Source organism: Chinchilla lanigera, unplaced genomic scaffold, assembly GCF_000276665.1.
Source record: "Chinchilla lanigera isolate Chin_1 unplaced genomic scaffold, ChiLan1.0 scaffold00009, whole genome shotgun sequence".
Lineage (NCBI taxonomy): Eukaryota > Metazoa > Chordata > Mammalia > Rodentia > Chinchillidae > Chinchilla > Chinchilla lanigera.
Genome location: NW_004955410.1, coordinates 8,926,458 through 8,939,110, shown reverse-complemented (window position 1 = coordinate 8,939,110; position 12,653 = coordinate 8,926,458).

The following is a 12,653-nucleotide window of genomic DNA, read 5'->3' as shown; positions in this document are numbered from 1 at the left end:
AGACATTGGCAAAACATCTACCTAAATTACTTTGCAAGTTCTGGAAAATATGAATGTATATTTGAAAGTCATGATGAAGTTGCTCCCAAGCGTGAAAGTTCGGAGAGAACAACGGCAGGAGCTGAGAATTAGGTATAATTCCTTGAAACTCCCTTCCTGCACAGAACACTTCCCACCCCACCTGCACTCCTTCCCCACATCCCAGCATCCTCCTACCCCACCATCCACCTGCTCTGCCAAGCCAAACAACCTTTGTCCTCACCTCTTCCTTAGTTCCTCATTTTTTACTTCCCTCTGCTGTGACTTGCAACCATAAACAATATTTAAAACGTGGAAGCAAAGAAAATTTAAAGAGATAGAAAAAATTATCCTTATTCCAACTACCCAGAGGCTAGTGCTTTTGAGATTTTTAAAAAATACTATATTAATATGTGTGTTTGTGATGCACATACACACACGTGCAAAAAATGTCTCTGTGGATATAGACCAAAGTATTGTCAGTGGTTACATCTAGATGGAATAAAACTTGGTTTTTACTTTTATTCTTGTAATGCTTTAAATCTAAAACCTCCAAAAATCTCATGCATTCAGAGGTGGAGATTTCAGAAGGATCGTGGGGCGATACACATACTCATCAGTGGATTCAAGCCCTGACTGAGTTCCTGTCCTGTTAGAGGCGGGGCCTGGATGGATGGATGGATGGATGGATGGATGGATGGATGGATGGGTCACTGGGGCCATGACCTGGAAAATGCTTTTCTTGTCCTCAACTCCTCCTTTTAGTTTCTACTTCAGACCCAGTCAACCATGGATTGAATCACTGGAACTATGAACCATATTAAACCTATTCTCCTAGAATCTGTGGGTACTGGGTATTGTGTCCCAGCAATGATTAGGCTAACAATGCTTATACTTTTATATAATATTTAAAAATTGAATATTCATATCTGTTAGTTAAAATTATGGAAAAAACAATAAAGCAAAAATAATCAAACTGGTTATTCTTCTATATTCGCTTTGTCTGACTGATATTACATGCTATCTAGACAATCCTTTTTAGAAGGAATTATATAATAAAATATGACTTCAAAAGTATATTATGGTTGATGCTGAAATATGTTTTGAACAGACAGCTGATGGAATAGTTCTACTCGAAGCTAGGTTACAAGCTTAAGTCTCATTTACTTCAGGTATCCAAATAGCAGAAAAGATGCATTTTAAGAACAGGAAAAGTAATTAAGATGAAAGGTTAAAAGTGACACAAGCTCAATAGCACCATATACATACAGCTAAACAGAAAGACCAAAGCTGCTTAACAGAACTTCCTTCTAGCCAGAGTAAAGACAGGGTATTGCCTCTGTTCAATTAATTTTTGCATAATCCCTGGGTAGGTCAAATAAAATCTTCATCTTAAGTGAGTAGGTGCAGTGAATAACATCTACCTAATAGAATCCTATGCTGTCTGAAATTAAATGAACATTTTCCAACTCTGTTTGGTTATGTTTTGCTTGTGTCTGGGTTGGCAATGCAATCATGTGCCTTTGTTTGAAGAAAGCTGAAAAGATGTTCCAGCAGCGGAGGAAGGGGAGCCAGAGTTTACTGGGAATCCTTGGGCAGCCAGTGATTGATTACTGGGTGAGGAGTCAAGAGAGAGCTAGTGCTCTGGACTGAATAAAAGCACTTCTATTCTTCAGAGAGTGCTAGACAAGAATGGGGTGAGACTGCATGGAAGGCTGCCATGAGTCAAAGAGAAAAGTGACTTTCTGAGAAAGAAAGCCCACACTGGGAAACACAAGGCAACCGTATCCTACCCACTGAGCAAAAAATTTGACATGCGAGAGCACAGGGGATAAAGAACAAGTAGAGAGACGGGGAGGCTGTAAAATGTTAACACTATACTGTATGTGTTTTGCTTTTGTGGAACAATCTCTCCTTCAATATTTGCCTTTCTCCTGATTGCTGATTAGATAATTACCAATTTTAATAGATGAGGAGTTTCTCAAAAGCCAGTGACTGACGTCACAGGGTTGCTGTTTTAGCTCTTTGCATGTTTGTGTTTACCTACAGTAGGTGGTACCTGGGAATACTACAGGGTAAAGAAACCCAGAAAGAATACAAGGATCAGAGGTCACGCCCACTGGGTAACATCTGAATCAAACCTAGGGCTATCAGGTAACAGAATGGAGCACCTGTCTTTCATTCACTAATGTAAAAGGCTGCCTTTGTCCGACAGTGTTCATCCAACTGCAGGTTGGGAACTATTACAGAGTTGTGAAATCGCTTGTGTAGATCACCCAGCATTTTTACAAAATGAAAGAATTAGAATAGAAAATATCAGATGGACTGCATGCATATTGTAAAGGTAAGTATTGTTTCATAAAACTTTTATTGTTTTACACACACATATACACACACAGGTGTGTGTGTGTGTTGTATGTGTTGCATTACAAGCTAAAATCTATTTTTCTGTGGATAACAGTAAAAAATGTTTCAAAGCTACTGTGATAAAGCACAGGATACTCTTTTACACAACCAAAATACAAATTAGAAAATTTCTAAATCTCACTATATTGGAGAAGTATACTTTATTATAAAATTTTTCCACACTGATGTTCTATCACCAACCCCAGTTTAAGTTGTTTCAAACCAGACTAAACAAGGATCTTTTCAGAAACTTCACCTCACTGGCAAATTAAAGCTCTCTGTGAGAGTGAATATATCAGGGTATATGTGTGTTTGACTTTGATGTATTAACTTTTCAAAACTCTCAGACATGTTAAATCTGCATATATTAAAATCTGGCAATTTAGGGTACTCCATGGGGGTGAACTGAGAGATTTAAAATATATTAACATATTATTATTGTCCAGAGTAAGAATAAAAAGTCACTTATATTTGTTTTGGAAAATGCTATTTGATTTTCCTTAGGTTTAGTTCACTACATTTTGTATACAACTGTATCAAAATGGGTTTTGTTTTCTGCACACAGATTTGCTAGTTGTGAAGAATGTGTGATTCAGAGGCAAATTAAGAGATTCAAAATTGCTACCATAGTATTAAAACTTTCCTCATATAACCAGAAACTTTCTATTATAGTTGATGGGAAATTTTGCGGCTGATAACCTTCCCATTTATGACATATTTTTCCTTTATCACGGGATGTTTGTCATAGAGAAAAATGTAATCAATCTAGCACTCTATTGAAATGAATTTGCCTTTCTTATTAGGAAATTTCACTCCTAAGTCTGAGTGTAAAGTTAGTGGGCAAGTATATAGCACAGATAGATCTCCACATACATGAACATATTTATCTCCACTGATCCATCCCCTCCCTACTCAGGTCCCTACCACTTTTTCAGGGTAAAACTCAGGAGTTCAATGTAGAATTGCTCAGCAATGACCTAGATGTAAGAAAGTCAATTATTTAAGTAGCAAGGTATTTTAACTTTAAGATACTTTTAAAAATCCAACCATTAAATTTGAAAAATGAAGCATCCAATGAAGAGGAAGTAGAAGTAAGGGATGAGGGGATGAAAGAGTGATGGCGAGGAGGAATGATTTGCGAGGGTTAGGTGCGCAATTCATTTTGGAATTTTTTTTGACTGTATCACTAACTGAAATCCTAGGCAATCAGGCTGCTATGATGGAGCACTTTAAGAGCGTCCATCAACAATCTAAAGTGTGGTTGTTGCTTTTTCAGTTTGTTTCTCACTCTCAGTTGCTGTAGCTATGTAGTACTCTTTTTAATAATTAGCAATCAGATTTCTTCAGAAGAAAAAAAAATCTCTTGCGAAAAATTTTTTTAATTTGCTGATTAAAGAGCACTGGTTCTTGTAAGAGCGTTGTAGATTACTTGGCAACACATCTTTATTCATGAACATTCTTTGAAGTTCAGTTTTGCATGTATTTAATGTAATTTTTTCAAACTGAATACAATTATTTAAAAATGATAAATAGCCTACATTCAGTTCTTTGGGATGATGAAATTCTCTTTGCCTAGAAAAGCTTAATTGCTATCATCTAAAAGTCACTCTTTGTAAACGGAGAAAATGTGAAACACAATCCTTACCAAAATCATACCAGTTTGATTGGAAGAAATTGATAAACTGATCTTAAAATTTGTATGGAAATGTAAGGAGCCCTGAATAGCCAAAAGTCTTGAAAAAGAAGAGCAGAGTTGGAAGATGCATACTTCCCAATTTCAAAACTTATTACAAAGCTACAGTAATCAGGACTCACACAAATAGCTTAAGGCCAGACATATAATTCAGTAGAATAGAATTAAAAGTTCAGAAATTACTGCATGCATTTACAATTAACTGATTTTTGGCAATGGTGACAAGCAAATTCAATGCAGAAAGAGCAGTCTTTTCTTTTTTTTTTTTTTTTTTTGGTTTTTCTCCGGTACCGGGAACCGAACTCACGACGTTGCGCTTGCCAGGCAGGCGCTTTTGCCGCTGAGCTAAATCCCCAGCCCCGAGAGCAGTCTTTTCAAAAATTGGTACTGGGCTAAGTAGATGTGCCAAAAAGTGAAGTTGAACCCTTCACACTGCATACAAAAACTAGCCCAAAATTGATCACAGACATAAATATGAGTGCTAAAACTACAAAATTCTTAGAAGAAAACATACAGGTAAGCCCTTATGAGCTTAGATTAGATAATCATTTCTTAGGTATGACACCAAATGAACAAATGACAAAAGAAACAGATTGTTTCAAAAATTAAAAAGCTGTTTCAAAAGATAGCATCCAGAAAGACCACGCAGTCACTAATAGGGAGAAAATCTTTGCAGATCACGTGTCTGTTAAGGGTTTGATGTCCAAAATATACAAAGAACACTTACAACTCAACAGTAAAAAGATGAACTAATTTTTAAAGTGAGTAAAGGGTGTCAGTATATGTTTTCAAGAGAAATGGTCAAGTCCATGAAAAGACTGTCAGCTTCCTTGCTGTCAAACTTCATGAGATAACACTTGACAGACATTAGGATGACTATGACCAAGAAGGTGGACAATAACATATACTGATGACACTGTAGAGAAATTGGAACTCTCACACGTGGCTGATAGAAATGTAAAATGGTGTAGCCATTTTGGGAAATGCTTTGTCAGTCTCTCAAAATAGTAAACAGAGTTATCACATGTACCTGCAATTTATATCATTTTGAAAACATGTTCAAAGATTTGACGTGAATGTTCATAGCAGCATTATTCTTAGTAGCCAAAAAGTGGAATCAACCCAAATACTTATCAACTGATGAGTAGCTGAATAAAATGTGATAGATTCATAAAATGGACTGTAATTCAGAAGTGGAGTGCTAATACATCAAACAGGATAGATGATCCTTAAAACACTATGATAAGCAAATGAAGCCAGATACAACAGACCCCATATTGAGTGCTTCTATTTACTGTATATGAAATCTCCATAATAGGCATGTCCACAAAGACAAAAAGTAGATTGTGGCTGAGAGGGACTAAGGGGAGGAAAGAATGAGCTATAACTACCAGTGGGTAAGGATTGTCTTGGGGTGATGAAAATGGTCCGGGATTTAATAGTGGTGACAATGTGTTTAATTGAACACTTTGAAAGGATAATATACATTTATTTATTTATTTATGTTTGTCTTTTTAAGACAAGGTCCCACTATGCAGTTCAGGCTGTCCCTGAGCCCACTTTGTAGCCCAGACTGGCCTTGAATTCACAGCGATCCTCCTGCCTCAGCCTCCCGAGTGCTGGGATTACAGGTGTGTGTCACCACACCTGGCAGGATAACCTTTATGGTATAAGAATTGTATCACAATAAAAACAAAACAGAAAAAAAACCTCTGAGGGAATGACTGAGATGCTTTATATATGGCTTAAATATTAGATTATATTAGGGAATAAATGTTACTTTTGCAGCAGTACTAGAGATGGAACCCAGGGACACTCTACCACTGAGCCACATCCCCAGCCCTTTTTATTTTTCAGTTTGAGACAGGGTCTTGCTACATGCCCAGACTTGGCTCCTTCTGCCTCTGCCTGCTAAGTAGTTGGGTATGTAGGCATGTACCACAACCCCTAGCAGTGTTAATTTTATTTGGGTACAGTTATATTATGGCTATCGAAAAAAAGAATGTCACTGTTTTTAACTGATGCATTCTTAAATATTTAGTGATAAAGTTTATGATACTTGCAGCTTATTTTCAAATTTCTCAGCAAACAATACTTTTATACATGTAGAGATAAAGCAATGTTAGCAAAATATTAACAATGGTTCAATTTAGGTGATGGGTACCCTAATGTCCCAGCATTCTCTCTTTTGACTTTACTATGTTTGGAATTTTTCATAAAATAAAATTAAGGAAACAAAGAAAAATATTAAACCCCCTAAAGTTTCATCATTTGTCACGTAGTAAATATGTTACTTATCTGTGTTATGGGTTGATTATAAGAATCAGCTTGTAAAATGCTATAAAGACATTAGTGATTCCTATTTTAAAACGGGCATTTTTAGAGTTAGTGGGTCTCTTATCAGTGAATTGTGACAAATGTAAAAACCATTAGTTTAAAATAAATCAAACTTCATTCTTTTATTTTAAAAATGTAATACATGTTTCATTGTCTTATCCAAATTCTTTCTAGAAAAAATTCAGAGACACTTAGGGGATGAGCCGTTGTTTGTACCTGTTGTTTTGATGACAGACTCCTGTTTCCAGGCTGCTGGGAAAGACTGCCCAGGGCAATCAGAGTGAAAATCGAGGCATCAGACTCGGCTAGAAATGCATATTGTAGGATTCATGACATAACAGCACAGAAGCATTAGACTTCTTGTAAATATGATTGATGAGCTTACTGAGTAGAACAAAGAGCTGGTAGAATAGAGAGCTTAGGCAAAATATAGACTCAACAAACCTTCTTAACACTGATAAAATGGTTCTCTTGGCGTTCGGGCCCTGGGAGACTGCTTATCCCAAATTTTGTCATCCTGCCAGGCCCATCCAACAAAAAACTTCTCTTGGAGCAGAAGCTCTGGGCCTCTGTAGATAGCCTTATTGGTATGACAAAGAGACATTCATAACAAGAAGGACCTTGTAGACCTGGTAATATCCCAGAAGTGCTCACAGTACCTGAATATGCACATGTGTGTCCATTCATTGCTTCACCCATTTCCTCATTCACTGGCTGATATTGCATGTAAGTTCCATGACAGCAAGATTTTAGTTTTGGTTCATGGTCAGAGAGTGAACCCAGGGCCTTGTGCATGCTCAGTATGCACCGTGCCATTGAGCCATGCTCACAGCCCTAGACCTATCTATTTTGTTCACTACTCTGTCCCACCTGACCTATAGCAGGGACTTAATACTGACTAGATGAATAACTGTTGTATACCACCTATGTAGCACATCCTATGGGAGGTATTGGAATTACTAGGATGAACCAGACATGATCACAGAAGTTGAGGAACTTTCAGAGTCTTGGAGAAAATAGCCATTAACAGACTATTATAATCTCAGAAGTGCAATGGAAGGGATGTACGTTGGGGTACAGTGAGATCGCAGAGGAAGGTAGGTTTAGGAACACTTTCCATAGCTACAACCAATAGTTATATTAGTACTTCCAGTAACAGCAGGAATGGTTTGTTGCATTACAGAGTTGCCTTTTCTAACAGTTATGGTAATGAACCCATGTCTACCCTTGTGTGTGCAGACTGAGTAGTTTCTAAAACAAAACAAACCCTCCTGGGATTGGCATCTTCTGCTGACTTGTCTGACATTAGCTTTTGCTAGGGCTTGGATGCCTTCTGCAAAACTGTTCTTTGGTCAGTCCAGCTCAGATTCAACTTTCATTAATACGCTGTCCTGGTTTTACTAACTTGTGCTAACAAACTTGCTGCTCTGCGCTGTTATTTGTTTACTATGTCTCTGTGATTTTTCTTACTGGGTTACCAAAGGATGAGGACATCTAGTCCTTCCATTTCAACCTTCTTTTACTTCAAGTAGAACTGCCCTGGCAGCGGCTCCTCTGTGACAGTGGATCAAACATGTTGGCTCATCACCTCCAGGGTTGTTATCCACCACCATGTCAGTGGGCTCCCGCTTCCTCCCTTCGTTGACTTGGGGCCTGCTGTGATTTTCTTTCCATGCCATACCGCTTCCCAGTTCCTCCTGGGAAGGGGGAAGGGCCCTCCGAGTGCCCTTTGGCTCGGGTGACTGAAGCACCTACAGAGATGGCACAGAAAGGCAGGCCTTGGACAGTGTGGGTCTGTTCTAAGTTTCTGCCCTTCATCTTCCCTTCCCAGCTTGTATGCTTGTTCTTCTTCTTTCCATTCCCAAAACAAACACACAGAGTAGGATCCTAAACTCATTAACAACAATCTGGACAATTGATTAGATTTTAAATGTCTCCTTTCCTTAGCCTGATTACAATTCTGTAACCTAGAAAGCCTTAAATTACAGAGTGAAGCTCAAACCAAGGGATTTCAGGCACTTTCCTGCATGCAAAGCAGGTAGTTCATGGTCAGCTTGGTTTCTTCATCCATCCCAGCACCCTAATTACTTACATCTAAAGCCAGCAAGCTCCCTGCAAGTTACCAGTTCACGTGTGAAATTGGTACCGTTTTTGTGGACTTAGTGACTGCTTGCTATTTATGTGAAATAAAGTGGTAATTTCATTTCCTGTTCCTTGTACAAAGATCCCCAGTGTACAAACTCCAGCTAATAAATTTTCACTGATAATTAACACTCTGTAGGAAATCAAACACAGGGGACTGAAAAGTATACAGAGAGAAGTCTGTCTCCTCTTAGTAGTGTTTTGTTTATTTGTTTTTTTCTGGCAGTAGGGATTGAACCCGGGCCTTTACAAGCTAGAGAAGTTCTCGACCACTGAGCTACACTCCTAAGCCCCAAATGTTTCTTTCAACAAAAAGTTGACAACTTTCTGCCGAGAGGGCTGAGAGGAAGGACGAAAAAAGCTTAATGTACAACTTTGCAACCTCTGCTGGGTGAGCACTGAGATTCACCAAAATCTGATTTTCTAATCATCTGGAGAAAGCAGCTTATGAGCTTAACATGAATTTTGAGATATTCTTGTAAGCAGAAGCAGGCAGCACAAGTGTCTTTTTGATTTACAGCTGCAATAGCAGACCCTACATGCATTTCAGGTGATACGATTATATTCTGTCAAACTCAATGGTTCTAGTGTGAACTCTCTATAGATCATTTACTGGCTCTCCTGATAATAAAAACATGAGGATATGAACACTTGTTTCTTTGCGAGCATAACAGAGACTGTATTTCGTAGTGGCCGAAATACTGTTGCCAATTATCCATAATAAATGTGGCTGCCGTACAAGTTAATTGGGATTCAGGTAATAAATAGGAGTATTCAGAGACAGAAATCTGAAATCATAGGTAAGAAGTACCAAATATCACAGATGATTCTTGAAAGTTCCTGTATAAATTAATGCTTTTAGAAGGAAACCTGCATCTCAGAATAGTTAATTGTAATAAAATAATAACTCCCCATATCAATTTCTCCTAATAATACTGTTTTACACATATACTCTATATAATACTCTGTATAATTTCTTCTATATAATACTGTTTTACACATGCTCTATATAAGAGAACACAGTGCAATGACTGTGAATACTGACATTGCTAAGACTGAGTGTGAATTTATTCAAGGCCCCATGCTAGCTCTGTGACCCAGGAGGAGTTTCTAAGCATTTCTGTGCCTCGCTTTCTTCATCTGCAAGATGTGGAATAGCACCGACCTCATAAGACTGTTATGAGACAGTGAGTCACACCCAAACCACTGAAGACAGAGTACAGCCTCTACAAACGTTAGTTCTTACTCACATTTTGTTTTTTGCCTGTTATTGATGTACACACGCTTTGCAGTGTTGAAGTATATGAGTGTGGTTCGCTGTGATAGAAAGGAAGGCAATTTATGGACTCAGGAAACCAAGGAATGTTGGACAGCTAAAAGTGTGAGAGGGGCTGGGGATTTAGCTCAGCGGCAAAAGCACCTGCCTGCCAAGTGCAAGGTTGTGAGTTCGGTTCCCGGTACCGGAGGAAAAAAAACAAAAAACAAAAAAACCCCAAAACATAAAAGTGTGAGAAAGACTCAGATGTACCTCGTCTCCAAGTATCCTTATTTATATAAAAATTGTGTGCCCCGCAGGATAGGTTCTTTGTTTTTCATTCCTGCCTTTTTCTGAGATGAGCCTAATTTGCTTGACTGAAGGCTGCTTCCGTGATGAGGGACTAACTGCTTCCTATTCTTTCTCCGCATTTGAAATCTTGGAAAAATATCCTGACTGTAGAGGTTTATAGGAGACAGCAGATGGAGGCCAGCGAGTAGGATTTTATGAAAACATGACTATTCTACCTGGTGTCCTACGATGATGATGGTGGAGGATGGGTGTGGGGTAAAAGGGATGTTCAAGAACACTCGGATGGTACCACTAGGATGGTAGAGGATGGGAATGGGGAGCTGATATGCACTGCAGTAAGAAAGATGTTTAAACTTTTTGTTGTTGTTACAATTGACATATCACAAATCACCCTTTTAACAAATATAATTGAGTGGATTGTAGTATATTCATAAGGTTGTAAAACCGTCACTGCAACCTAAATCCAGAAATTTTCTCACATCCCAAAGAAACCTCTTTTCACTAGCAGTCCCTTGCTATCACCCCCTCTCTAAGTCTCTACCAAACTGACCTAATTTCCACCTGTATGCATTTGCCTATTCTGGGCATTTCATGCACATAACTTACAATGTACAGTTTTCATGTCTAGCTTTCTTCCCTTACCATAATGTTTTTACATGGTAGTATTGATCAGGACTTTTTTTAGTATTTATCGCTGAATAATATTTCTTTGATTGGATAGACTGTATTTTGTTTATTCATTGATCTTTTGGGTCAATTTAATTTGGGGCTTTTATGAATAATGCTACTATGAATATTCATATATAAATATATGTGTGGACATATATTTTCAACTCTTTTGTATATACACGTAAGAATTGCTGGTACATATAGCAACCACTTTTAAATTTGGAGAATTGTTAAACTGTTTTCCAAAGTGGTAGAACCATTTTACATTTTCACATCCTCACCAATGCTTGTAATTACTATCATTTTAGCTATCCTAATATGTGTGAAGTAGTATCTCATTGTGGTTTTGACCTGCATTTCCACATAATGACTAAAGGAGCTGAAAGTCTTTTTATGTATTTTGGCCATTTATGTATCTTCAAATTTTCTTAATATTAAACTCGTTTTAGATATGGGATTTGCAAATATTTCCTTCCATTTTGTGAGTTATATTTTCACCTTATTAATGCTATCTTTTGAAACAGAAAAGTTTTTTGTTTTGATAATATTTAATCTATTTTGTCTCTTGTTGTTTGCTCTTTGGGTGTCAGATAAAAAATCCTTACCTAATCCAAAGACAAAAAGATTTTACCTCCATATTATCTTCCTAGAATTTTATACTTTTAGTTTTTACATTTAAATTCTATGATCAATTTTGTGTTGATTTTTGTTATGGTATGATGGTTCAAATTCATATTTTGCATGTTAGTGTCCAGTTGTCCCAGCACGATTCATTGAAAAAGCCCTTTGTCTTGTCTCGACATCCTTGTGGAAAACCAACTGATCATAAATGTATGAGTTTATTTCTGAACAGTCAATTGTATTCTACTGCTAGAATACTCTATGCCTATACTTTGGCTAGTACTATGCCCCCTGTGATTATAGTTTCATAATAAGATTTGAAAGTGTGCATTCTCCAACATTACTTTTCTCAAAACTGATTTTTGAGCCAGCTCAGATTTTGCTGGTATTATTTTGAATCTGTAAATTAATTGATTCCATGATTGCCATCTTAACAATATTATGTGTTCCATCCATGAACACAAGATGTCTTTACCTTTACACAGGCCTTATTTTAATCCTTTTGGCAGTATTTTGTAGCTTATTTTGTATAAGCCTTGTCCTTTCTCGGTTAAATATATTCTAAGTTTTGTTTTCTCTCTGATGCTAATATAAGTGTAATTATTTCTTAGTTTTTTTCAGATTATTCATTTATGTGTAGAAACAACTGATTTTTGCATATTGAGCTTTTATCCTGCAACCTTACTGCCCTCATTAAAAGTAATAGTTTTGTCTTTATTTTCTGTGTATGGATTTCTCAGGAAATATATTCTCAGAATACATGTAAGGTCATGCCATCAATATGATAGACAAAAGAGGTTGTTTTGCAACTTGAATGTTTTAATTTCTTTTTTTCTGCCTAATTTCCATGTCAACATAGATTATTGATCACATTTTATAGATGGTTAAACTGAGATTTGGGGAAAGGTTTTTCACATTCTTAGGTAGCTTGAGTTTTAATTCTAATTTTGATAACTTCCTGAATGTCCAGTGAACTTAAAGTCCCCAGACCTCAGTTTCCTACCTGAAAACTGTAGGCACTCAACAAAAAAATTCAAAAAACATACAGTAACAAATAGCACCGTGTACTATGAAAGATATAAACAGGGTGCATGTAGCAGCACGACAGCAATGCGTGGAGGGCACCTACTTTAGACGGAGTTGTTAGGGACAGGCCTCTACAAGGACGCAACATTTTATTTTTTTTTTTTTTTTTTTTTT